The sequence below is a fragment of the Pristiophorus japonicus genome, chromosome 14 (genome assembly GCF_044704955.1).
Source record: "Pristiophorus japonicus isolate sPriJap1 chromosome 14, sPriJap1.hap1, whole genome shotgun sequence".
NCBI lineage: Eukaryota > Metazoa > Chordata > Chondrichthyes > Pristiophoridae > Pristiophorus > Pristiophorus japonicus.
Window position 1 is genome coordinate 187,098,768 of NC_091990.1, and position 27,040 is coordinate 187,125,807.

Here is a 27,040-nt window from a genome sequence, read left to right on the forward strand (position 1 = left end):
GTTATCTCTAACAATTGTTCCATACTCTCCCCAAGTACACTTACATTCTCACTTCCACCATCGTTCGTTAAAAGAAATGTAAAATATTTATTTCATATCTCTGCCATACCTTTATTCTCCACAATTAGACTCCCTCCTTTATTCCCAAACAGTCCTACCCTCTCTTTAACCATTCATTTATTTCCCTTTATGTAATCTGGTAGCTTTTCTTCATATTCCCTTTTAGTTCTTGTGACCTCGTTTTTCACTTCCTCAAACACTTTCTAAATTGCACATTATTTTCTTTTCTGGAGGCACTGTAATTTTATCGTAAGCCTCCCTTTTAAGTTTCAGTGCAATTTTAGTCCATTTACCCATGCAATTCTGTTCTTTAATCCACCCCTTTTTGCCATATATGTATATATTATTTTGTACTCTATCCACCTTGTATTTGAAGATTTCCCACTACGATCAGTTGGACTGTTTGCTAACCTTTTTGCCCAGTTAATTTGGAACAGATCTCTTCTTATCTCATTGAACTTTGCCATTTTCCAATTGCTATTTCCTAGTTGTTTCCCGTTTCATTTCCCAGACCTAAATCAAGTAATGCTTCTTCCTGTGTTGGACTAGAAACATACACACAAAGGAAATAGTCCTGGATGCATCTTAAATAGCATTTGTTCACTCCATACATTACCTTTCTCCAGTCTATCTTGGGATTAGCTAAAATCACCCAATATTATTGCTGTGTTTCTTGCATATCTCTCTGAACTGTCTGCAGATCTCCCCTCCATGTTATCTCCACTGTTTGGAGGCATGTAATGTGCATTAAATATTATATTACTTCCCTTCCTATTTCTTAACTCTATCCATATGGATTCTTAATGCAACCCACTATGTGATCTTTACATTCCAGCAGTCTGATAGAATCCTTCATTAACCCCCCACCCACCTCCTTTCCCTCATCCCCATCTGTCCTGAAAATGTTCCCAGCCCCGTCCGAACCTAAACCAGATCTTCATTGTAACTGCTATATCTTATCTCTCCATAGTTATTAATTCTTCTAACTCATCAACTTTATTTTGCATGCGTTGAGCACTTAATCCTGATTCCAAGTTCTGAAAAATTGACCACTTTTTTCTCTTGTATCTGCATTTAATTTTTTGATATCTCCCTGGTGCAAGGGTAAAGGATGTCTCGGAGCGGGTGCAGGAGATTCTGAAAAGGAAGGGTGAACAGCCAGTTGTCGTAGTGCATATAGGTACCAACGATATAGGTAAAAAACGGGATGAGGTCCTACGAGACGAATTTAGGGAGCTAGGAGTTAAAGTAAAAAGTAGGACCTCAAAAGTAGTAATCTCGGGATTGCTACCAGTGCCACGTGCTAGTCAGAGTAGGAATCGCAGGATAGCTCAGATGAATACGTGGCTTGAGCAGTGCTGCAGAAGGGAGGGATTCAAATTCCTGGGACATTGGAACCGATTCTGGGGGAGGTGGGACCAGTACAAAACGGACGGTCTGCACCTGGGCAGGACTGGAACCAATGTCCATGGGGGAGTGTTTGCTAGTGCTGTTTGGGAGGAGTTAAACTAATATGGCAGGGGGATGGGAACCAATGCAGGGAGACAGAGGGGAATAAAATAAAGACAGAAGCAAAAGATAGAAAGGAGAATAGTAAAAGTGGAGGGCAGAGAAACCCAAGGCAAAAAACAAAAAGAGCCACTTTACAGCAGAATTCTAAAGGGTCAAAGTGTGTTAAAAAGTCAAGCCAAAATGCTCTGTGCCTCAATGCGAGGAGTATTCGGAAGAAGGTGGACGAATTAACTGCGCAGATAGCAGTTAACGGGTATGATGTGATTCGCATCACGGAGACATGGCTCCAGGGTGACCAAGGCTGGGAACTCAATATCCAAGGGTATTCAGCATTTAGGAAGGATAGACAGAAAGGAAAAGGAGGCGGGGTGGCGTTGTTGGTTAAAGATAAATTAATGCAATTATAAGGACATTAGCTTGGATAATGTGGAATCGGTATGAGTGGAGCTACGGAATACCAAAGGGCAGAAAACACTAGTGGGAGTTGTGTACAGGCCACCACATAGTAGTAGTGAGGTTGGGGACAGCGTCAAACAACAAATAAGGGATGTGTGCAATAAAGGTACAGCAGTAATTATGGATGACTTTAATCTACATATTGATTGGGCTAATCTAACTGGTAGCAATGTGGTGGAGGAGGATTTCCTGTAGTGTATTAGGGATGGATTTCTCGACCAATATGTCGAGGAACCAACCAGAGAGATGGCCATCCTAGACTGGGTGATGTGTAATGAGAAGGGACTAATTAGCAATCTTGTTGTGCGAGGCCCCTTGGGGAAGAGTGACCATAATATGGTAGAATTCTTTATTAAGATTGAGAGTGACAAAGTTAATTCAGAAACTAGGGTCCTGAACTTAAGGAAAGGTAACTTTGATGGTATGAGGCGCGAATTGACTAGATTAGACTGGCAAATGACACTTAAAGGGTTGACGGTGGATAGGCAATGGCAAACCTTTAAAGATCATATGGACAAACTTCAACAATTGTACATCTCTGTCTGGGATAAAAATAAAACGGGGAAAGTGGCTCAACCATGGCTAACAAGGGAAATTAAGGATAGTGTTAAATCCAAGGAAGAGGCATACAAATTTGCCAGAAAAATTATCAAACCAGAGGACTGGGAGAAATTTAGAATACAGCAGAGGAGGACAAAGGGTTTAATTAAGAGGAGGAAAATAGAGTACGAGAGGAAGCTTGCCGGAAATATAAAAACTGACTGCAAAAGCTTCTATAGGTATGTGAAGAGAAAAAGATTAGTGAAGACAAGCGTTGGTCCCTTGCAGTCGGATTCGGGTGACTTTATAATGGGGAACAAAGAAATGGCAGACCAATTGAACAAGTACTTTGGTTCTGTCTTCACAAAGGAAGACACAAATAACCTTCCCGATGTACTAGTGAGAAGGAGGAACTGAAGGATATCCTTATTAGGCGGGAAATTGTGTTAGGGATATTGACGGGGTTGAAGGCCGATAAATCCCCAGGGCCTGATAGCCTACATCCCAGAGTAGTTAAGGAAGTGGCCCTAGAAATAGTGGATGCATTGGTGATAATTTTCCAACAGTCTATCGACTCTGGATCAGTTCCTATGGACTGGAGGCTTGCTAATGTAACACCACTTTTTAAAAAAGGAGGGAGGGAGAAAATGGGTAATTATAGACCAGTTAGCCTGACATCGGTGGTGGGGAAAATGTTGGAATTGATCATTAAGGATGAAATAGCAGCGCATTTGGAGAGCAGTAATAGGATTGGTCCAAGTCAGCATAAATTTATGAAAGGGAAATCATGCTTGACAAATCTTCTGGAAATTTTTGAGGATGTAACTAGTAGAGTGGACAAAGGAGAACCAGTGGATGTGGTATATTTGGACTTTCAAAGGGCTTTTGACAAGAGATTGGGGTCCCACACAAGAGATTGGTGTGCAAAATCAAATTACATGGTATTGGGGGTAATATACTGACGTGGATAGAGAACTGGTTGGCAGACAGGAAGCAGAGAGTCGGGATTAACGGGTCCTTTTCAGAATGGCAGGCAGTGACTAGTGGTGTGCCGCAGGGCTCAGTGCTGGGACCCCAGCTCTTTACAATATACATTAATGATTTAGATGATGGAATTGAGTGTAATATCTCCAAGTTTGCAGATGACACTAAACTTGGTGGCGGTGTGATCTGTGAGGAGGACACTAAGAGGTTGCAGGGTGACTTGACAGGTTAGGCGAGTGGACAAATACATGGCAGATGCAGTATAATGTGGATAAATATGAGGTTATCCATTTTGGGGGCAAAAACACAAAGGCAGAATATTACCTGAATGGTGGAAGATTAGGAAAAGGGGAGGTGCAGCGAGACCTGGTTCATGGTTCATCAATCATTGAAAGTTGGCATGCAGATACAGCAGGCAGTGAAGAAGGCAAATGGTATGTTGGCCTTCATAGCAAAGGGATTTGAGTATAGGAGCAGGGATGTCTTGCTGCAGTTGTACAGGGTCTTGGTGAGGCCCCACCTGGAATATTGTGTTCAGTTTTGGTCTCCTAATCTGAGGAAGGACGTTCTGGCTATTGAGGGAGTGCAGCGAAGGTTCACCAGACTGATTCCAGGGATGGCTGGAATGACATATGAGAAGAGACTGGATCAACTGGGCCTTTATTCACTAGAGTTTAGAAGGATGAGAGGGAATCTCATAGAAACATATAAGATTCTGACTGGACTAGACAGGCTAGATGCGGGAAGAATGTTCCCAATGTTGGGGAAGTCCAGACCCAGGGGACACAGACTTAGGATAAGGGGCAGGCCGTTTAGGACTGAGATGAGGAGAAACTTCTTCACTCAGAGAGTTGTTAACCTGTGGAATTGCCTGCCACAGAGAGTTGTTGATGCCAGTTCATTGGATATATTCAAGAGGGAGTTAGATACGGCCCTTGCGGCTAAAGGGATCAAGGGGTATGGAGAGAAAGCAGGAAAGGGGTACTGAAGGAATGATTAGCCATGATCTTATCAAATGGTGGTGCAGGCTCGAAGGGCCGAATGGCCTTCTCCTGCACCTATTTTCTATGTTTCTATGTTTCTATCTCTTATCGCAACTTAGCAGTGTTTTTAATAATTGACTGCCTCTTTCCATTTCTCCTCTGATAATATAGTCTCACAATTGATATCAGCTATGTCTTCAACATGGAATATAACTGGTGGCCACTCTCCCTCCCTGATTACAATATTAACTCCTGAAATTGGGCATGGAGGCATGAATGAGCTCTTAGTTTCAAAGAGCTAGATCTAAGAGAATGTTAAAGGTATATCATTACGTTAAACCAAAAGTGTAAAAAAAAAACTTGCCGTTGAAACGTCCCAAACTAATTATTATTTTAAGGAGTGTGGTAGACCAAAACCTGCCTCTGCCTCCATCCTTGATGTTACAAATTAGCCCCGTCCTACACTGAATAAACCTATAGGTAAAAATGAGAACCAAATCTCAAAAGATTCTCCAGACTGCTTCAAATGGTCATTTTAGATTAATTCAGAAAAAGAGAAGTTTGGCCCAATTCAGATTTGATACACCCATCCCTTTAAATAAAAGGCCAGTGAGTATATGCAAAGCTGCTGAAGATTGTCTATGCACACGTAATATTGTATTCAGTTCCATCGCACCCCCAAATTTGTTGCTTCTGTGCATGCTCAATAACCCACTGAGGTTTAGCAAATTATAGAACCTCTGACTTTAGTGAGAAAGAAAGCAGCGAGGTTATTGTAAAGGTTTAAAGAAGTACCATTTTCTTCAAAAGGTGTTTGAGAAAACTGTTTTAAAATCTGGGAACAGGTAGATCCAGAAGCTCGATGCCATCTTCATTACAATAATTTCATTTGTATTTTGTTTCTATACAAAACAAAAATATATCTAAGAAGCACTTTTTAAAATAAATCTGCCTACATTTTTTCTCCATAAAGATCAGGCCCATTAAATGTTTAATCAAATTTAATACACAGTTTCTCATAGTGGGAATGCATCCATCTGGCCCCAGCCATCTGGTGAAGAGCAGGTGAGATCTGTGAGTGAAGCCATAGAGGTTAGAGAAGAGGAGGGTAGATGTGTGGCCAAATCTGCACAATTTGCGCACAGCAAGCTCCCACAATCAGCAATTTGCTAATGACCAGATAATCTGTTTGTTTACTGATATTGATTGAGGGATAAACTTTGAAATAGTGCCATGGGATCTTTTGTGTCCAGCTGAGAGGACAGATACAAAACAATGCAGTGCAGTGCAGCACTCCCTCAGTACTGCACTGGAGTGTCAGCCTAGATTTTTGTGCTGAAATCCCTGAGTGGAACTTGAACCCACAACTTTCTGACACAGAGGTGATGCTGCTACCCACTGAGCCACAGTGTCATAAAATGGAAAACAGTAGCCAATTATTTTTCTTAATGGTTAAATTAATAATTTAAATACAAGCCAGCTCTCTGTCTGAATTATGAGAAAAACAGGAGTTGAATGCTGAGTGCAAAGATTAATCTAGGGTTGGGATGGTTCCATGGGTGTATATATTGGAAGTTATGACAGTATTGTCCCACTAGAATGTCACATTCTTTTCTTGTTAATGAAGCTAACCTCAATTTAGTAGCGCAAAAAGAGGAGAACAAGTAAGGCGCTTAGCACCAATTAATTGGAACTTTGTGCTACTTTACAAATGGGGCTAAATTTAGCCAGATAATTGAGACTATGAGATTCCACCATTTCAAAGTCTGGACCAAATCCTTAATATGATGTTTAAAACACACACACCTGCCATGCAGGTGCTCACTCCCTGTCTTGGAAAGTTTTGATCAAGTTACGGTGATAAGTCAAAAAAACAGGACTCAGACGGAAAACCTGATGTAAGGCAGACATTTCCTGCTTCGAAACCAGCGGAAATATCTTAAGTCAGCAAAAACAAAAAAGGAAAATGCAGTAAAAGCACCTTATAATGGCATTCTTAACCTGAAATCTAACTCTAGTTTGTTGTCAAGAGTACTAGGCAAGAGCTGACCCTTTTCTGCACCTTGATACTCAGCGGTAAGTAAAGAAACAAGAGATTGATAAGTCCAGACAAAAGGACCGCCTCTATCTCCATCCTTCCATGTGGGAGGAAAGCCTGCAGTGAGTCTGCAGCTGAGGTAGAAACCCCTCCAGAGCCCGGCTGCATTTGCTTTCAATTAGTTCCAGGTGTTCTACTGGGCACAGGGAACATTGAGGGCCAACAGCAACATCTCCCACTCACAACACAAAACAACAGCAAACCAATCACAACCACACTTCATTGTTTGGCAGCAGACAAAGACACACTGCAGAGAAAGTGCAAGAAAGCAAGGGAGTGCGCTGTTGTCCTAGCCCAGGGATACAGAGAGGGAAAGTGGTCGAGAATATCAATGAACTGAGTGATAGTCCACATGCTAACAGGAGAGCTGAGGGAGACAGCAAAACCAGAATTGTCTTCATCACCTTCTCAAATCAAAAGATTCAGAGACCAGTCTGGGAATAGTGTATGACGGAATCAAATTAAAAATTGCAATCATACATTAAGAATTTTTAAATTGCAAGTATCCATTTACAACCTTTTAAAAGAACATTTCGTTTTAAAATAATCACATTTTTCACAGGAAAAAAAAATCACTTTTTAAAACCTTTTAAAGCCAGTCCTGCAGCAAATCACCAAATAAGGTTACATTTGCATTTAGTTAATGTAAAATTTCCCTCAATATTTGTCTAATAGAATCCAACTGTTCGTTTCAGCATGACATCACCTTCCAGAGTTAGATATGCCAGTATGCTGATGAAAACAAGGGGCCCCCCAGAAAGCTGAAAATCAGCTTTTAGCAACGTGCCACAAGCCCTGAAGTAAACATAGTTCTCCTTTTATTACCTGCAATGCGCAGTGCCTTCCTCTCCCCTCCATTCCGGTTTGTATTTCCCAGACAAGCTTCCCTATTAGCTGAACTGCTGCTAACAGTAGTTTGGACTCTGATACCTACTGGGCTTCCCACAACTCCCTCACATGACCTTCACAGCACACTTCCAGCTAAAACGATTGCAGAATGCTGACAGGCTGGGCTAGTCACCATGGCAACTGTTGTCCCTACTTGCAATTCTGGGAAGGTTCCATGAAACAGCATATGCCTTTTGATTAAAAAGTTTTGCAAGAGCTGTGCTCCTCCTCCCTCTCTGAAGCAGCACAAGCACTTGAGCTTATAAACCAATCTCTGCTGAAAGTATGGAAGTGAGATATCGCGTTAACTTTTTGTGTGTGTAGATGGAAACAGTAAAGCATTACTCGCATTCTGCTCTCAAAGGGTGAAGAATATCTCCTCGCCTCAATTCTCTTTTTTTAGATTATTAACATGCAGGCTTTGTCTAAATATAATAAGGTCAAATGAATAATGCTATTGTGCTGGAAATATTCTCGGACATGCCCAGCAACCCACCCGAAACATGCTCAATGCGTTCCTTTCTTTGCTTTGGGAAAAGTATTTGTGGTTTGTGGGTTAGGTTTCAGACATTTTGCATCTTGCTATTAAAGTTTATCTGATAACCTATTTATTTGCTCCCTTGTTTTATTGGTTACTGGTTGTGGTTATTGGGGTGAATGATGACAGCATCAAGAAGTACAGCTCTCGTTCATTTTATTTTGCATCTAAGGCCAACATTAAGTACGCCCACGTCAGGTATAGTACAAGAGAGATGACCTCAACTGTATAGTTTTATGATTACTGTGTTTGTCTGGTTGCCATGTGCATTTAAATTATATCTTAAAATATAGGTCTGTAAAGTTTGCTTTTTTGTATTCAGCTTGCCTGAGTGGCGCATTCCCTCCCCTCGAAATGTTTTCTTCCTCACTGACTTGCATGATCTCTAATACTATATGTGTCTCTAAAGCCACTTTGTAGTAAAGCTGGAAATTATTGCTTAATAAATCCTATCACCAGCCATCTCCAGCTCAGAGGTTCAGCTAATTATGGCAATCTTCCTTCACTTTCTGTAAGCTTTATCATCTTTGCAAAGGAAAAATACTTCCCAGAAGCAACAAGAGGGCAAAGCCCTGAGATAATCACAAAAAGTGAAATCTAGAAACAAATTCTTTACACAGAACGGGTGGTCTGCCACAAACCATTACTGAATTCTTTTAAAGAAGGAAATTGGATTTTTTTTCTTAAAATGAGGAATATTATAGGGTAAAGGAATGAGCAGAAGAGTAGGATTCGAGTAGATGGCTTACGCGGAGGAAAACTGCTGCAGACGAGATGGTCTATTTCTGTGTTGTACCATTTTTATGATTCTGCATGAGTGCAATCTGTTTAAAAATGGTAAAAATTCAAATATTGATTTGACTTAGAAAAACCAATTAAACTGTCAGCCTTTAGTATCCTGTCCATCAACACATACTGTAACATCACTAATCAGAAATGGCATTGTAATTCTGAAGTTACTGTAAATACAAGTATCAAGGAACATAAAAAGAAATACTAAAGTGTTCTACAACAAAAGGAAAATTAATCTAGGAATAGGGCCACTAAAGGATGAGCACGATAAACTCACAGGTATTGACAGGGAAATAGCAGAAATATTGAAAAAGAACCTTGGGCTTGATATTAACTCAAAGGCGGGGAGGGATTGCGTGGGGTCTCAATTGAGGTCGAGAAACACGGAAAAATGGGTTTCCCTTAGACCCTGCCAATTGAAATGGCAGGTCCTGATTTATATTTTTTATCTCCGCAGCCAGCCTGATGGGCAGGTAGCTATTTGACACCAGGCCGCAGCTGGGGACTGGAGAGGAGGGAGGGAGGTATTGGAGAGGCCGGGGGCGGGGGAGGAAGAAGCTCAGGAGTCGTGAGTTGGGGAAGATCACTGCAGGGAGAGGAAGAGTGTGAACCGGGTAACACCGGGAGGCCGGAGGTCGGGGTGATCCGAGTCGGAGTCCACAGAGAAGACTGGAGGCCAGAGCAGGGGGCAGATCAGAAGGATTAGGGGGCGGCCTGAAGGCCTCATAGAGGAGATCGGAAGGGTCAGAGGGCTGTCCATTCGCAAGGGGTGGGAGAACATAAGAAATAGGAGCAGGAGTAGGCCATTTGGCCCCTCGAGCCTGCTCCGCCATTCAATAGGATCACTGCTGATCTGATCATGGACTCAGCTCCACTTCCCTGCCCACTCCCCATAACTCTTTATTCCGTTATCACTCAAAAATCTGTCTATCTCCGCCTTAAATATATTCAATGACCCAGCCTCCACAGCTCTCTGGGGCAGAGAATTTCATAGATTTACAACCCTCTGAGAGAAAAAATTCCTCCTCATTTCAGTTTTAAATGGGCGGCCCCTTATTCTGAGACTATGTCCCCTAGTTTTAGTTCCTCTATGAGTGGAAATATCCTCTCTGCCCAGAAATATCTTGTCGAGCCCCCTCATTATCTTATATGTTTCAATAAGATCACTTCTCATTCTTCTAAACGCCAATGTGTATAGGCCCAAACTACTCAACCTATCTTCATAAGTCAACCCCCTGAACTCCGGAATCAACCTAGTGAACCTTCTCTGAACAGCCTCCAATGCAAGTATATCCTTCTTTAAATACGGAGACCAAAACTGTACTCAGTACTCCAGGTGTGGCCTCACCAATACCCTGTACAGTTGTGGCAGGACTTCTCTGCTTTTATACTCTCGCCCCCTTGCAATAAAGGCCAACATTCCATTTGCCTTCCTGATTACTGGCTGTACCTGCATCCTAACTTTTTGTGTTTCATGCACAAGGAGCCCCAGGTCTCTCTATACTGCAGCACTTTGCAATTTTTCTCCATTTAAATCATAATTTGCTTTTCTCATTTTTTCTGCCAAAGTGGATAACCTCACATTATACTCCATCTGACAAATTTTTGCCCACTCACTTAGCCTGTCTATATCCCTTTACCGATTTTTTTTGTCCTCCTCACAATTTGCTTTCCCACCCATCTTTGTATCATCAGCAAACTTGGTTACATTACACTCGGTCCCTTCATCCAAGTCATTAATATAGATTGTAAATAGTTGAGGACCCAGCACCGATCCCTGCGGCACACACTAGTCACTGTTTGTCAACCGGAAAATTATGATGAACATCAACAATTGTACATCTCTGACTGGCGTAAAAATAAACGGGGAAGGTGGCTCAACCGTGACTAACAAGGGAAATTAGGGATAGTGTTAAATCCAAGGAAGAGGCATATAAATTGGCCAGAAAAAGCAGTAAACCTGAGGACTGGAAGAAATTTAGAATTCAGCAGAGGAGGACAAAGGGTTTAATTAGGAGGTGGAAAATAGAGTATGAGAGTAAACTTGCAGGGAACATAAAATCTGACTGCAAAAGCTTCTATAGATATGTGAAGATAAAATGATTAGTGAAGACCCTTGCAGTCTGAATAAGGTGAATTTATAACGGGGAACAAAGAATCGGCAGATCAATTGAACAAATACTTTGGTTCTGACTTCACTAAGGAAGACACAAATAACCCCCTCATCTCCGGAATCAGCCTAGTGAATCGTCTCTGTACCCCCTCCAAAGCTAGTATATCCTTCCTTAAGTAAGGTGACCAAAACTGCACGCAGTAGTCCAGGTGCAGCCTCACCAATACCCTGTACAGTTGCAGCAAGACCTCCCTGCTTTTGTACTCCATCCCTCTCGCAATGAAGGCCAACATTCCATTCGCCTTCCTGATTACCTGCTGCACCTGCAAACTAACTTTTTGGGATTCATGCACAAGGACCCCCAGGTCCCTCTGCACCACAGCATGTTGTAATTTCTCCCCATTCAAATAATATTCCCTTTTACTGATTTTTTTCCCAAGGTGGATGACCTCACACTTTCCGATATTGTATTCCATCTGCCAAACCTTAGCCCATTCGCTTAACCTATCCAAATCTCCTTGCAGCCTCTCTGAGCCCTCTACACAACCCGCTTTCCCACTAATCTTAGTGTCATCTGCAAATTTTGTTGTACTACACTCTGTCCCCTCTTCTAGGTCATCTATGTATATTGTAAACAGTTGTGGTCCCAGCACTGATCCCTGTGGCACACCACTAACCATCGATTTCCAACCGGAAAAGGACCCATTTATCCCGACTCTCTGCTTTCTGTTCGCCAGCCAATTCTCTATCCATGCTAATATATTTCCACTGACTCCACGTACCTTTATCTTCTGCAGTAACCTTTTGTGTGGCACCTTATCGAATACCTTTTGGAAATCTAAATATACCACATCCATCGGTACACCTCTATCCACCATGCTCGTTATATCCTCAAAGAATTCCAGTAAGTTAGTTAAACATGATTTCCCTTTCATGAATCCATGCTGCGTCTGCTTGATTGCACTATTCCTATCTAGATGTCCCGCTAGTTCTTCCATAAATGATAGTTTCAAGCATTTTCCCCACTACAGATGTTAAACTAACGGCCTATAGTTACCTGCCTTTTGCCTGCTCCCTTTTTTAAACAGAGGTATTACATTAGCTGCTTTCCAATCCGCTGGTACCTCCCCAGAGTCCAGAGAATTTTGGTAGATTATAACGAATGCATCTGCTATAACTTCCGCCATCTCTTTTAATACCCTGGGATGCATTTCATCAGGACCAGGGGACTTGTCTACCTTGAGTCCCATTAGCCTGTCCAGCACTACCCCCCTAGTGATAGTGATTGTCTCAAGGTCCTCCCTTCCCACATTCGTGTGGCCTGCAAATTTTGGCATTGTTTTTGTGTCTTCCACTGTGAAGACGGAAGCAAAATAATTGTTTAAGGTCTCTGCCATTTCCACATTTCCCATTATTAAATCCCCCTTCTCATCTTCTAAGGGACCAACATTTACTTTAGTCACTCTTTTCCGTTTTATATATCTGTAAAAGCTTTTACTATCTGTTTTTATGTTTTGCGCAAGTTTACCTTCGTAATCTATCTTCCCTTTCTTGATTGCTTTTTTAGTCACTCTTTGCTATTGCTTAAAATTTTCCCAATCCTCTAGTTTCCCACTAACCTTGGCCACCTTATACGCATTGGTCTTTGATTTGATACTTTCCTTTATTTCCTTGGTTATCCACCAGGCCAATACATCTCCAGGGCCTGATAGTCTGCATCCCAGAGTACTTAAGGAAGTGGCCCTAGAAATAGTGGATGCATTGGTGGTCATTTTCCAACATTCTATAGACTCTGGATCAGTTCCTATGGATTGGAGGGTAGCTAATGTAACCCCACTTTTTAAAAAAGGGAGAGAAAACAGGAAATTATAGACCGGTTAGCCTGACATCGGTAATGGGGAAAATGTTGGAATCAATTATTAAAGATGTAATAGCAGCACATTTGGAAAGCAGTGACAGGATCGGTCCAAGTCAGCATGGATTTATGAAAGGGAAATCATGCATGACAAATCTTCTAGAATTTTTTGAGGATGTAACTAGTAGAGTGGACAAGGAAGAACCAGTGGATGTGGTGTATTTGGACTTTCAAAAGGCTTTTGACAAGGTCCCACACAAGAGATTAGTGTGCAAAATTAAAGCACATGGTATTGGGGGTAATGTATTGATGTGGATAGAGAACTGGTTGGCAGACAGGAAGCAAAGAGTGGGAATAAACGGGTCCTTTTCAGAATGGCAGGCAGTGACTAGTGGGGTACCGCAAGGTTCAGTGCTGGGACCCCAGCTATTTACAATATACATTAATGATTAAGACAAAAGAATTGAATGTAATTTCTCCAAGTTTGAAGATGACATTAAGCTGGGTGGCAGTCTGAGCTGTGAGGAGGATGCTAAGAGGCTGCAGGATGACTTGGATAGGTTAGGTGAGTGGGCAAATGCATGGCAGGTTCAGTATAATGTGGCTAAATGTGAGGTTATCCACTTTGGTGGCAAAAACAGGAAGGCAGAATATTACCTGAATGGTGACAGATTCGGAAAAGGGGAGGTGCAACGAGACCTGGGTGTCATGGTACATCAGTCATTGAAAGTTGGCATGCAGGTACAGCAGGCGGTGAAGAAGGCAAATGGCAGGTTGGCCTTCATAGCGAGAGGATTTGAGTATAGGAGCAGGGAGGTCTGACTGCAGTTGTACAGAGTCTTGGTGAGGCCTCACCTTGAATACTTGGAACAATCTGAGGAAGGACATTCTTGCTATTGAGGGAGTGCAGCGAAGGTTCACCAGACTGATTCCCGGGATGGCAGGACTGACAAAAGAAGAAAGACTGGATCGACCAGGCTTATATTCACTGGAATTTAGAAGAATGAGAGGGGATCTCATAGAAACATATAAAATTCTGACGGGATTGGACAGGTTAGATGCAGGAGGAATGTTCCCGATGTTGGGGAAGTCCAGAACCAGGGGTCACAGTCTAAGGATAAGGGGTAAGCCATTTAGGACCGAGATGAGGAAAAACCTCTTCACTCAGAGAATTGTGAACCTGTGGAATTCTCTACCACAGAAAGTTGTTGAGGCCAGTTCGTTAGATATATTCAAAAGGGAGTTAGATGTAGCCCTTACAGCTAAAGGGATCAAGGGGTATGGAGAGAAAGCAGGAATGGGGTACTGAAGTTGCATGATCAGCCATGATCATATTGAATGGTGGTACAGGCTCGAAGGGCCTACTCCTGCACCTATTTTCAATGATTTTGTGTTTCCCGTCTCTCTGTTTTCTGTTAGTTAGCCAATCCCTATCCATGCTCATTTATTCATCATCATCATCATAAACTTTTATCTTGAGAAGCAACCTCTAATGTGGCATCTTGTTGAATGCCTTCTTGAAATCAAAATACACCACATCCACTGGTTCCCCCTTATCCACCCTGCTCCTTACATCCTCAAAGAACTCCAGTAAATTTGTCAAACATGATTTCCCTTTCATAAAACCATGCTGACTCTTCTTGATTGAATTATGCTTTTCCAAATGTCCCGCTACTGCTTCCTTAATAATGGTCTCCAGCATTTTCCCAACAACAGATGTTAGGCTAACTGGTCTATAGTTTCCTGCTTTTTGTCTGTCTCCTTTTTTAAAGCAGGTAAGCTGGATCAAGCAGGTAAGTGGAAAGGCACTTACCTCTTTGATTCAGCAGTCCTTGCTTCCCGTTAGCCACCAGGAAACCAGGGCTTCATTATAATATTTAAATTGTCAACCCACCTCCTGCGAGCAGATTGGTTGCCCACTCCCAACCCACCTCCATTAAAACTGGGCGGCTCGGAGGCAGTTTGGAGTCGGGATTCAGATTTTTAACATTTTAACATCCCACCCAACTCCAAACCACCCGGTTATGAGGGTTAAAATTCTCCCCTTCGATTCAGATTTTACTAATGAAGATAACAAAGAGACACTTCACTAGAGGATGAGTTTGAAAAGAATATTAATACTGTTGGGATAGAAAAGGAGAAAATAATTGACAAACTGGCAAAATGAAAGAAAAATAAAACCTCAGGTCTGGATGGTATGGACCCACGTATATTCAAGGAAACTAGGGAGTTGATAGCTGAGACATTGTTTGATAATTATATATATCAAACGGTTCCATAGAAGAGGGGATAGTGCCAGAGGACTGGCGGACAGCTAATGTTGTTCCTATATACAAAAAGGGAGATAGAACAAAACCTGGGTACTATCGACCAGTCCGCTTAACATCAGTGATAGGAAAAATATTGAAATTGATATTAAAAGAAGTGAGAAAAGAGCTTCCAGAGAGAGAAGATATAATAATAATTAGTCAGCACGGATTCCAAAAGGCTAAGTCATGCTTAACTGATAGAATTCTTTGAAGAGGTAACGGAAAGAGTAGACAAGGGTAATGCAGTCGATGTCATATACTTGGATTTTCAAAAGACCTTCGATAAGGTACCACATGGTAGGCTTAAGGTTAGGGCATGTGGAGTCAGGGGGCAAATAGCTGAATGGACAGCAAATTAGCTATTAAAAAAAAAAGAGTAGGGATAAAGAGTAGTTATTCAGATTGGAGGAAAGTAGAAAGTGGTGTCCCATAAGGATCAGTGCTGCGATCACTGTTATTCATAAATTTACATTAATGATTTGGATTTAGGAAGAATGAACTCAATATCAAAATTTGCAGATGATACCGAACTAGGGGGTATAGCTAACACTGAGGAAGAATGCAACATAATACAAGAAAACATTAGAAAACTTGCAGACTGGTCAGTTAAGTGTCAAATGAACTTTAACATAGATACATCTGAAGTGATACACTTTGGTAGGAAAGGTAGAAACATCTGTACCTTAGAAACTAAGAAACTGAATGGGGTAGAAGAGCAAAGGGATCCAGGGATACAGGGGAACAAATCATTAAAAACAGCATTGCAGGTCAGCAAAGCAATTAAAAATGCTAGCAAATCACTGGGATTTATTTCTAGACATACAGAATTCAAACAGAATAAAGTTTTGTTAAACTTCCACAGAACCTCAGTCAGGCCACGCTTAGAGTACTGTGCACAATTTTGTAAAAGGACAAAGAAGCACCGGAGAAAGTGCAAAAATGATTGACCAGGATGGTACCAGAAATGAGGGATTACGGATGTTGGGAAAGATTGAACAGGTTGGGGCTTTTTTCTTTAGAAAACTTAGAGATGACCTGATAGAGGTCTTTAAAATGATGAGTGTGTTGGACAGGGTACACATGAAGAGAATGTTTCCACTTATGGGAGAATCCAAAACTAGGGGCCATAAATACAAGAAAATTATTAATAAATCCAATAGGGAAATAAGGAGAAATTTCTTTACTCAGAGAGTGCTGAGAATGTGGAACTCGCTACCACAGGAAGTGGTTGAGGAAAATAACCTAGACGCTTTCAAAGGAAAACTAGACGAATATTGAAATAGAAAAATATGCTGAAAGGCTGCGATGAGGTAGATGGAATGGGAGACGACATGTGTGGAGCATAAACACCAGCACAAACTAGTTGGGCTGAATGTTCTGTTTCTGTACTGTGTATTCTATGTAATAGTGGAAGACTGTGCTGTTAACAAATAGTTAAAATAAATGGGTTAATGCCTCTGATAAATTAGCAGAGAGAGGAATTTCAGACAAACATGTTAAGCATTTGTACATCAGTGTCCCAGTGCATAATCTCAAGGTCACATATGAAAAATAGCCACTTGAGTGAGGTACCGAATATTTGGAGTTGAAACCCATTCCCACAAGTTAAAGACATTTCTGGTTCGGAAGTCACTAATTCTGTGTTTGAACAGTCAGTGATTCTCTGTTTGGGGAGTCAGTGGTGGGGTGGGGGGAGGGGGGGGGCGGTATTTTAACCTGGAGGAGCTCATGGGTTTGGGTACAGCTGGGGGGTTAAATCTGTCAAAAAAGCGAGTGCATCAGGCAGCCTGGTCCAGCCCACTGACTTCTGCGTTTAACTTGGGCGCTTTAGGCTGACTGCATGCAGGCCCCTCAGGAGAGGCAGATTATATGGTATTCACTCAATTTGAGTGATATTTCAACAAGGTTTTAAGATTTACGTCGCATCCATGGGTTTCCCAGGCTTTCTGAAACTCGCTGTTGAAATCAAGGGCGATAACACAATGGCAATTGAGAGGGGTGATTAAAACTAATGGAAATACTGCAATAATTCTCAGTACTCACTTACCTACTAGTGGGAAAGTGTGTGTTCACAGTACTGTTACTGAGAGTTTGCTTTGTACACTTTGGGGGTTTTCTGAATCACATCAGGATGGGGGGTGCCTTGGCTGCCTTTGATTGGGCCTCAGATGAGGAGCAATATGACCAGCAGCAGCAACAGCATACTGTTGAAAGACCTGTAGCTGTACAGCCGAAAGGGCAGCAGCAGGGAGATGCAACTCGCAGGGGGCACTACCAGCAACACAGGGCATATAGACAGAGGCTGCATTTCCTTGACACGTCAGAACAGCAATGCTTCAAGTTGTCACGCCAGGTGCTGGCAGACATCTGCAGTCTCCTAGAAGAAGATTTGCTCCCTGTTAGACCTGTTCATTACGGGTTACCAGCGGCTGTCAAAGTGACCACTGCCCTCAACTATTTTGCCTCCAGATCCTTCCAGGGCTCTGCCGGATCTTCCAGTCGGCGCCCCACAAATGCATAAGACAGCTGACTAATGACTCGTTTGCCAGTGGCATCAATTATGTGAAATTCACCTGTGATGTCGCCAGTCAGAAGGAACAGGCACTCGGGTTTGCATCTCTGGCTCACTTTCCACAGGTGCCGGGCCTCAGGGATTGCACACATGTGGCAATCCGCATGCCCCCAGATCAACTAGGAGCATTCGTGAAGCGCAAGGGCTTCTACTCCCTCGATGCAACTACTGTGCAAACACAAAACGATATTTCTGCAGATTGTGCACATGATTCCCGGGGAGCTGCAAAGATGCTTTTGTCCTGCAGCAGTCCAAGCTGCCCGACCTCTTTGGATCGGTAAGCACACTTAAGGGGTGGCTGCTGGGAATCAAGGGATACCCACTTCAAACTTGGCTGATGACATCTGTCAGAAACCCAACCAAAGAAGCCCAACAGTGCTGCAATGAATGTCATTTGACCAGCAGGTGTGTGATCGAGCAAGCCATCGGCATGCTGAAGATGCACTTCAGGTGCCTGGACAGATCTGTACGCACCAGCTGGGGAGTCCAGAATGGTCAGGGTGCTGCGCTCTGCACAACATTGTGCAGAGCGAGGTTTGAACCTGCAGGAGGAAGAAGGCACAGAGCAGAGAACATCTGTGGACAATTCTGAGGAGAAGGAGGAAGACGACGAGAAGAAGGAAGGTAATGAGGGCAATGCAGCACGAGTTGCTCACATTGCTGCCCAGGATGCCAGGGCTGCCGTGATTAATGCAAGGTTCACTTAGGTTGCACCAGTAGACAGGTGTCAGAAGCACCTGCAACGGCCATTCTTTCTGCACCTCACCCCCCAGGACAATGTTACTGACACAAAGCAGACCTGCAATCACCCCATTGGCCCCATCAATTCATGTCTTCCCATTCCACATCAAGCAAGTTAAAAGTTGACTTGTTACCCAGCAACCAAGAATGGGCCAGACAGGAACATAGTGAAAACTAATAACATTTATGTGATCCTATTGAAGAAAGGAAATGTCACCAAATTTAATTTTCTCGTACACCCATGTGTTTACCCTTTCTAATACTGCTCCTCTGTGGTGCACCACTGTGGCTTCAGCAGAGGTAGAGGCAGGCTGCTGAGATCCCAGCTCTGACAGCTGAGATGCTCTTGCACAGCATCTGTGTCCAGCTGAGCAGAGCTTGGAGAGGGCTGCACTCTCCAACCCGGACTCTCCACAGCTGTTCTTGCTTGTTTGTAAAGTGTGAGTCGCCAGGTGAAAACCTAACGATCTGTCTATCTGGTTCACCGAAGTACGAGTATCTGAGCTGGTGCATAGTAAGTATCAGGCCTGTGACGACGCACCCTCAGAAGGAATCATCTCCTCTGAGGATTCGTCATCCGTGAGGTCCATGGGCTGCATGTGTGAAGGCCCTGTTGGAGATAAAAGATATGAATTTGTATTGACACTGCAAGAATGTTATAAGAACATAAGAAATAGGAACAGGAGTAGGCCATACGGCTCCTCAAGCCTGCTCCGCCATTCAATAAGATCATGGCTGATCTAATCATGGACTCAGCTCCACTTCCATGCCTGCTCCCCATAACCCCTTATCCCCTTATTGTTTAAGAAACTGTCTATTTCTGTCTTAAATTTATTAAATGTCCCAACTTCCACAGCTCTCTGAGGCAGTGAATTTCACAGATTTACAACCATCTGAGAGAAGAAATTTCTCCTCATCTCCATCTTAAATGGACAGCCCCTTATTCTAAGATTATGCCCTCTAGTTCTAGTCTCCCCCATCAGTAGAAACATCCTCTCTGCATCCACCTTGTCAAGCCCCCCTCATAATCTTATACGTTTCGATAAGATCACCTCTCATTCTTCTGAATTCCAATGAGTAGAGACCCAACCTACTCCACCTTTCCTCATAAGTCAACCCACTCATCTCCGGAATCAACCTAGTGAACCTTCTCTGAACTGCCTCCAAAGCAAATATATCCTTTCGTAAATATGGAAACCAAAACTGCACGCAGTATTCCAGGTGTGGCCTCACCAATACCCTGTCGAGCTGCAGCAAGACTTCCCTGCTTTTATACTCCATCCCCTTTGCAATAAAAGCCAAGATTCCATTGGCCTTCCTGATCACTTGTGTTGAGTATGGAGAAAGAGTCAGACTGAACATTGTGGGCTCAAAGTAAAGTGTGACCTTAGTCTTTATGTCAGGTCTCCAGAGTGCCTCTCCAACCTGTGAAGCCTCCTTAAATACCTGTGCTCTGAAGGGATTATGGGATCACTTGGGACTCTGGTGAATGAGCCCTCTGGTGGCTGTACAGAGTAAATACAAGTCCACATATATAACAACACTCCCCCCCCCCCCCCCCCCAAAGTCAACAGTGTAACTGTTTACAATGTGAGTCGATCTGGGGCCCTTCTTGCCCTGGTTGATCGTCTCGGTGTGAAAGCTGGTGTTGTTGAATCATTTGTTGGGCCCTCGCTGGGCTGCTGTGCAGCTGGCCTTGCTGGGCTGCCTGGTGTGTTGGGTCCTGCAGGGCTGCTGTGGATGATGGGTTCTGCTTCGTGGTCAGCCGTGGTGTCGGTTGCCACTGGTGTGTGTGTTGGGGGATCAAAAAGGTAGGGTCCAAGGTGGGTTGCTCAGGATAGTCCGTGAATCTGAGTTTGATTTGGTCCAAGTGTTTCTGGTGAATGAGTCCATTTGAAAGTTTGACCCGAAATACCCTGCTCCCCTCTTTGGCCACGACAGTGCCGGGAAGCCACTTGGGACCTTGTCCATTAATTAATACAAATACAGGATCATTGACTTCAATCTCGCTTGACACATTTGCGCTAGCATGGTATGCACTTTGTAGAAGCTGCCTGCTCTCGATTTGTTCATGTAGCTCAGGATGAACTAACGAGAGCCTTGTCTTAACTGCCCTTTTCATGAGCAGTTCAGCAGATGGGATCCCAGTGAGTGAGTGGGGTCTCGGTGCTGTAGCTAAGCAGGATTCGGGATAGGCGAGTCTGCAGTGAGCCTTCAGTTACCCTCTTCAAGCCTTGCTTGATAGTTTGCACTACTCTCTCTGCCTGACCATTGGACGCTGGTTTAAACGGGGCAGATGTGATATGCTTGATCCCATTTCGGGTCATGAATTCTTTGAACTCAGCACTGGTAAAACATGGTCCGTTTCGCTCACCAGGACATCAGGTAAGCTGTGTGTGGCAAGCATGGCCCGCAGGCTTTTAGTAGTGGCAGCAGACATGCTAGCCGACATTATCTCACATTCAATCCACTTGGAGTACCCGTCTACAACCACAAGGAACATTTTACCCAAGAACGGGCCTGCATAATTGACATGTACCCTAGACCACGGTTTGGATAGCTAGGATCATAAACTTAGCAGCGCCTCCCTGGGTACATTGCTTAACTGCGAGCATGTATTACATCTGTGAACACAGGACTACAAGTCCGCATCGATACCGGGTCACCACACATGGGATCTGGCTATCGCTTTCGTCATTACGATGCCTAGGTGGGTACTGTAGAGGTATTTGATGAAGGTGTCTCTGCCCTTCTTGGGGACCACTACTCGATTGCCCCACAGAAGGCAGTCTGCCTGTATAGACATTTCATCTTTGCGCCGCTGGAACAGCTTTATCTCTTCCTGCATTTCCACTGGGACACTGGACCAGCTCCCGTGCAGCACACAGCTTTTGACTAGAGATAATAAGGGGTCCTGGCTTTTCCAGGTTTTGATCTGCCGGGCAGTGATGGATGATTGCTCACTCTCAGGTTCTTCCATAACCCTGGCTTGATCTGCGGGCTGTGCCATTTCTACCCCCGTGGTAGGCAATGGCAGCCTACTGAGAGCATCGGCGCAGTTTTCTGTGCCTGGCCTGTGGCAGATGGCGTAGTTGTATGCGGACAACACGAGCGCCCATCTCTGGATGTGGACCGATGTGTTGGTATTTACCCTTTACTCTCGGAAAACAGGGATATAAGTGGCTTATGGTCAGTTTCCAATTCGAATTTTAGCCCAAACAGGCATTGATGCATATTCTTTACCCCATAGACACACGCTAACGTTTCTTTTTCAATCATGCTATTGGCTCTCTCAGCCTTAGACAGACTCCTGGATGCACAAGCAACCAGTTGCAGTTTCCCGAAATCATTAGTTTGTTGCAATACACACCCGACGCCATATGACGACGCAGCACATGCTAGTACCAAATGCTTACATGGATCATACAACACAAGCAATTTGTTTGAGCATAACAATTTTCTCACTTTTACAAAGGCATTTTCTTGGCTTTTGCCCCAAACCCATTCGTCCCCTTTTTGTAGTAAGGTGTACTGGTTCTAGCAGTGTGCTGAGACCCAGTAAGAAGTTATCAAAGTAGTTCAAGAGTCCCAGAAACGACCGCAGCTCCGTCACGTTCTGTGGCCTTGGTGCGTTCTCGATTGCCTCCGTCTTCATGTTGGTGGGCCTGATGCCATCCGTCGCAATCCTCCTTCCCAGGAACTCCACTTCAGGTGCTAGGAAAATGCACTTCGAGAGTTTTTACCTGAGCCCCACGTGGTTGAGTCGACTAAGAACCTCCTCCAGGTTCTGCAGATGCTAGACTGTGTTCCGACCTGTGACCAAGATGTCGGCCTGGAAGACCACGGTATGCGGGATCGACTTCAGTAAGCTTTCTATGTTTCTCTGGAATATCGCCGCCGCTGATCAGATTCCAAACGGGCATCTGTTATAAACAAAAAGACCTTTGTGCGTGTTGATGCAGGTGAGGACCTTCGATGATTCCTCCAGTTCCAGCATCATGTAGGCTGAAGTCAGATCCAACTTCGTGAACGTCTTTCCTCCTGCCAGTGATGCAAAGAGGTCGTCGGCTTTTAGTAGTGGGTATTGGTCCTGCAGGGAGAAACTATAGATAGTTACTTTGTAATCGCCACAGATTCTGACGGTGCCATCTCCCTTGAGGACTGGGACAATAGGACTGGCCCACTCGCTGAACTCGATCGGTGAAATGATGCCCTCTCGTTGCAGCCGGTCTAGCTCAATCACTACCCTTTCTCTCATCATGTACGGTACTGCTCTCACCTTGTGATGGATGGGTCGCGCCCCCGGAATTAGGTGGATCTGCACTTTTGCTCCTTGGAATTTCCCAATGCCTGGTTTGAACAGCGAAGGAAATTTGTTTAAGACCTGGGCACACGAAGTGTCGTCAGCGGGCGATAGTGCTCAGACGTCTTCCCAGTTCCAGCGTATCTTTCCCAACCAGCTCCTGCCGAGCAGCGTGGGACCATTGCCCAGTACCACCCAGAGTGGTAGCTTGTGCACCGCTCCAGCTTAGGAGACCTTCACAGTAGCACTGCCGATTACAGGAATCAGTTCTTTAGTTTAAGTTCTTAGTCCCGTGCAATCTGGAGTTAAGACTGGCCTTGAGGCCTTGTTGCACCACAACCTATCGAAAGTCTTTTACCCATGATGGACTGGCTCGCACACGTGTCCAGCTCCATTGACACCGGGAGTCCATTTAATTCAACATTCAGTATTATCAGGGTACAATTCGTGGTGAATGTGTGCACCCCATGTACCTCTGCCTCCTCTATCTGAGGCTCTGGTTCGTAGTGATCCTCCGTGGATCTGTCCTCCTCTGCAATGTGGTGGTTTGCAGGTTTAACAGGCTTAGCAGCTCGCCTGCACACTTGTTGGAGGTGTCCCATTGTTCCACAGCCCTTGCAAATGTATCCTTTGGATTGGCATGAATGGAAACGATGATCACCCCGCAACGCCAACAAAGTGTTAATGGCCTTGCATTCATCACCCTTGATGGTGGACTCTGAGACATCTGTGGACGTGTAGCTGCAGGTATGTGTGACCTGCCCTGTACATTGCGATTCGAAAACAACATCACTTTGTTCACAGTACTTGTGTGCTGAGAGATTTGCTTTGTATTATCACTGGTGGCAATGAACACCTGGGCTATCGCTATGGCCTTGCTCAAGGTTGGGGTCCCTTGAGTCAAAAGCTTGCGAAGTATAGTTTCGTGGCCAATTCCAAGTACGAAAAAGTCTCTGAGCATGTGCTGCAAATGTCCTTCAAATTCGCAATGTCCTGCAAGGCGTCTCAGCTCGACGATATAACTCGTCATTTCCTGACCTTCAGACCTTTTGTAGGTGTAGAATCGGTACCTCGCCATCAGAACGCTTTCCTTCAGGTTCAAATGCTCTCGGATTGCCGTATGATTTCACCGTGGATTTCGCTGGAGTGAGCAGATTCTTCATGAGGCCATACGTTGGTGCCCCACAGAGGATTGCTCTATGTTTGGCAGCGCTCTCTTCCCCATCTAGCTCGTTGGCCACGAAGTATTGGTCGAGTCGCTCCACAAAAGTTTCCCAACCATCTCCCTCCGAAAATTTCTCCAGGATGCCCATTGTTCTCTGCAACTTTGGGTTCGCTATCTGTATCTCGTCGCCAGTTGTTGAGTATGAAGAAAGAGTCAGAGTAAACACTGTGAGCTCAAAGTAAAGTGTGACCGTAGTCTTTTATTTTGTGTCTCCAGAGTGTCTCTCCAACGTGTGAAGCCTTCTTAAATACCTGTGCTCCCAAGGGATTATGGGATCCCTTGGGACTCCAGGGAATGAGCTGCAATGCAATGGGGTGGCTGTACAGAGTAAATACAAGTCCGTATATATAACAATTTGCTGTACCTGCATACTATCCTTTTGTGTTTCATGCACAAGTACCCCCAGGTCCCGCTGTACTGCAGCACTTTGCAATCTTTCTCCATTTAAATAATAATTTGCTCTTTGATTTTTTTCTGCCAAAGTGCATGACCTCACACTTTCCAACATTATACTCCATCTGCGAACTCTTTGCCCACTCACTTAGCCTGTCTATGTCCTTTTGCAGATTTTGTGTGTCCTCCTCACACTGAGAGTAGGAATAAATGGTTCATTCTCGGGTTGGCAATCAGTAACCAGTGGGGTGCCACAGGGATCAGTGCTGGGACCCCAACTATTTACAATCTATATTATCTACTTGGAGGAAGAGATCGAGTGTAACATAGACAAGTTTGCCGATGATACAAAGATGGGAGGAAAAGCAATGTGTGAGGAGAACACAAAAGGATCTGCAAAAGGACATAGACAGGCTAAGTGAGTGGGCAAAAATTTGGGAGATGGAGCATAACGTTGGAAAGTGTGAGGTCATGCACGTTGGCAGAAAAAATCAAAGAGCAAGTTATTATTTAAATGGAGAAAGATTGCAAAGTGCTGCAGTACAGCGGGACCTGGGGGTACTTGTGCATGAAACAAAAAGTTAGTGTGCAGGTACAGCTAGTGATCAAGAAGGCCAATGAAATCTTGGCCTTTATTAAAAGCAGGGAAGTCTTGCTACAGTTGTACAGGGTATTGGTGAGGCCACACCTGGAATACTGCATGCAGTTTTGATTTCCATATTTATGAAAGGATGTACTTGCTTTGGAGACAGTTCAGAGAAGGTTCACTCGGTTGATTCCGGAGATGAGGGGTTTGACTTATAAGGAAAGGTTGAGTAGGTTGGGCCTCTACTCATTGGAATTCAGAAGCACGAGAGGTGATCTTATCAAAACGTATAAGATTATGAAGGGGCTTGACAAGGTGGATGCAGAGAGGTTGTTTCCATTGATAGGGGAGACTAGAACTAGAGGGCATAATTTTAGAGTAAGGGGCTGTCCATTTAAAACTGAGATGAGGAGAAATTTCTTCTCTCAGAGGGTTGTGGATCTGTGGAATTCGCTGCCTCAGAGAGTTGTGGAAGTTGGGACATTGAATAAATTTAAGACAGAAATAGACAATTTCTTAAACGATAAGGGAATAAGGGTTTATGGAGAGCGGGCAGGGAAGTGGACCTGAGTCCATGATCGGATCAGCCATGGCGGAGCAGGCTCGAGGGGCCATATGGCCTACTCCTGTTTCTATTTCTTATGTTCTTATTGCTTTTCCTCCCATCTTTGTATCATCAGCAAACTTGGCAACGTGACATTCAGTCCCTTCTTCCAAGTCGTAAATATAGATTGTAAATAGTTGGGGTCCCAGCACTGATCCCTGCGGCATCCCACTTGTTACTGGTTGCCAACCCGAGAATGAATCATTTATCCTGACTCTCTTGTTTTCTGTTCATTAGCCAATCCTCTAACCATACTAATATATTACCCCCAACTCAATGAACTTTTATCTTGTGCAGTAACCTTTTATGTGGCATCTTGTCAAATGCCTTCTGGAAGTCCAAATACACCACACCTACTGGTTCCCCTTTATCCACCCTGTTCGTTACATTCTCAAAGAATTCCAGCAAATTTGTCAAACATGACTTCCCCTTCATAAATCCATGCTGACTCTGCATGCTGAAATCAAGTCACATGACTGAGTGTTGTCTGACATGTGTGTGCATTATATTTGATATTCGCACCATGTAACTGCGGGGTCCCCACCTCCCCTTCCCTGATGGCCAGGAATGTTGAGTCACCACTGATCTCCAGCGCGTTCTCCTTTGCAGTTGTCAACTGTGTGATCTGTGGAGGCCCACCTCTGGTTCTCTCTCTCTCCCTTGTGTTTTGCACTCTTTTCTCCTGTAACAGGGGAAGAGGAGACTGTAATGGCATGTGTTCACCCAATTGATGCAGCGCATTTGGTGAGGGTGACAACAGGGAGAGCCATCAAATTGCATAAGGGTGAGTGGCAGTGACGGATGGTTAGTTGGGGATATGAGGAAGTGCACAGAAAAAGAAGGATGGGTGGGTGTGAGAAATGATGTGATTGAGTATGCTTGACAAGGCCGAGTGAGGCAGGGGGTGGGGTTGGGTAATGCACAAAGCAAGATGTAGGTGAATATACAACTGTACTCACCTTTCCAGACCTGGTTAGCTCATTAAATTGCTTTCTGTACTGAATCGCGGAACAATACTCCTGGGTCACGCCTTCTTTGTGGCAGCAGCAGGTTTCTTCCTCTCTTTGCTGGGGAAGAGTATCTTCCTCCGGCTCCTTACAACCCCATAGTACATAGAATCGTAGAGTCACAGAATGCTTACAGCACAGAATGAGGTCATTCAATCCGTCAAACCCGTTTCGGCTCTCTTTTGAAAGCCACGATTTGATATGTCTTTACCACCTTTTCAGGCAGTGCATTCCAGATCAGAACCATTTGCTGTGTAAAAATGTGTTCCCTCATGTCGCCTTTGAACCTTTTGCTAATCACCTTAAATCTGTGTCCTCTGGTTCTCAACCCTTCCGCCAATGGAAATAGTTTATTTCTATCTACTCTGTCCAGACCCCTCATGATTTTGAACACCTCGATCAAATCCCCCTCAATCTTCTCTGCTCCAAGGAGTTTCTCCACATAACTGAAGTTCCTCATCACTGGAACCATTTTTGTACA

At 44.0% G+C, this 27,040-nt stretch overlaps 1 protein-coding gene across 2 annotated transcripts in view; it reads right to left on the reverse strand.

The window, feature by feature from the left end:
• Positions 1-27,040, reverse strand: part of dennd2b (DENN domain containing 2B) — a 489,686-nt gene that overhangs the window by 443,187 nt on the left and 19,459 nt on the right. The window contains exon 1 of one of the 2 annotated variants that reach the window (XM_070899956.1): positions 7,459-7,560. The exons of the other annotated variant lie outside the window; for it this stretch is intronic. The gene's annotated coding sequence lies outside the window, so the exon portion shown is untranslated. Of the gene's footprint in view, positions 1-7,458; positions 7,561-27,040 lie in introns of those variants that run through there. 2 annotated transcript variants of the gene reach the window in all.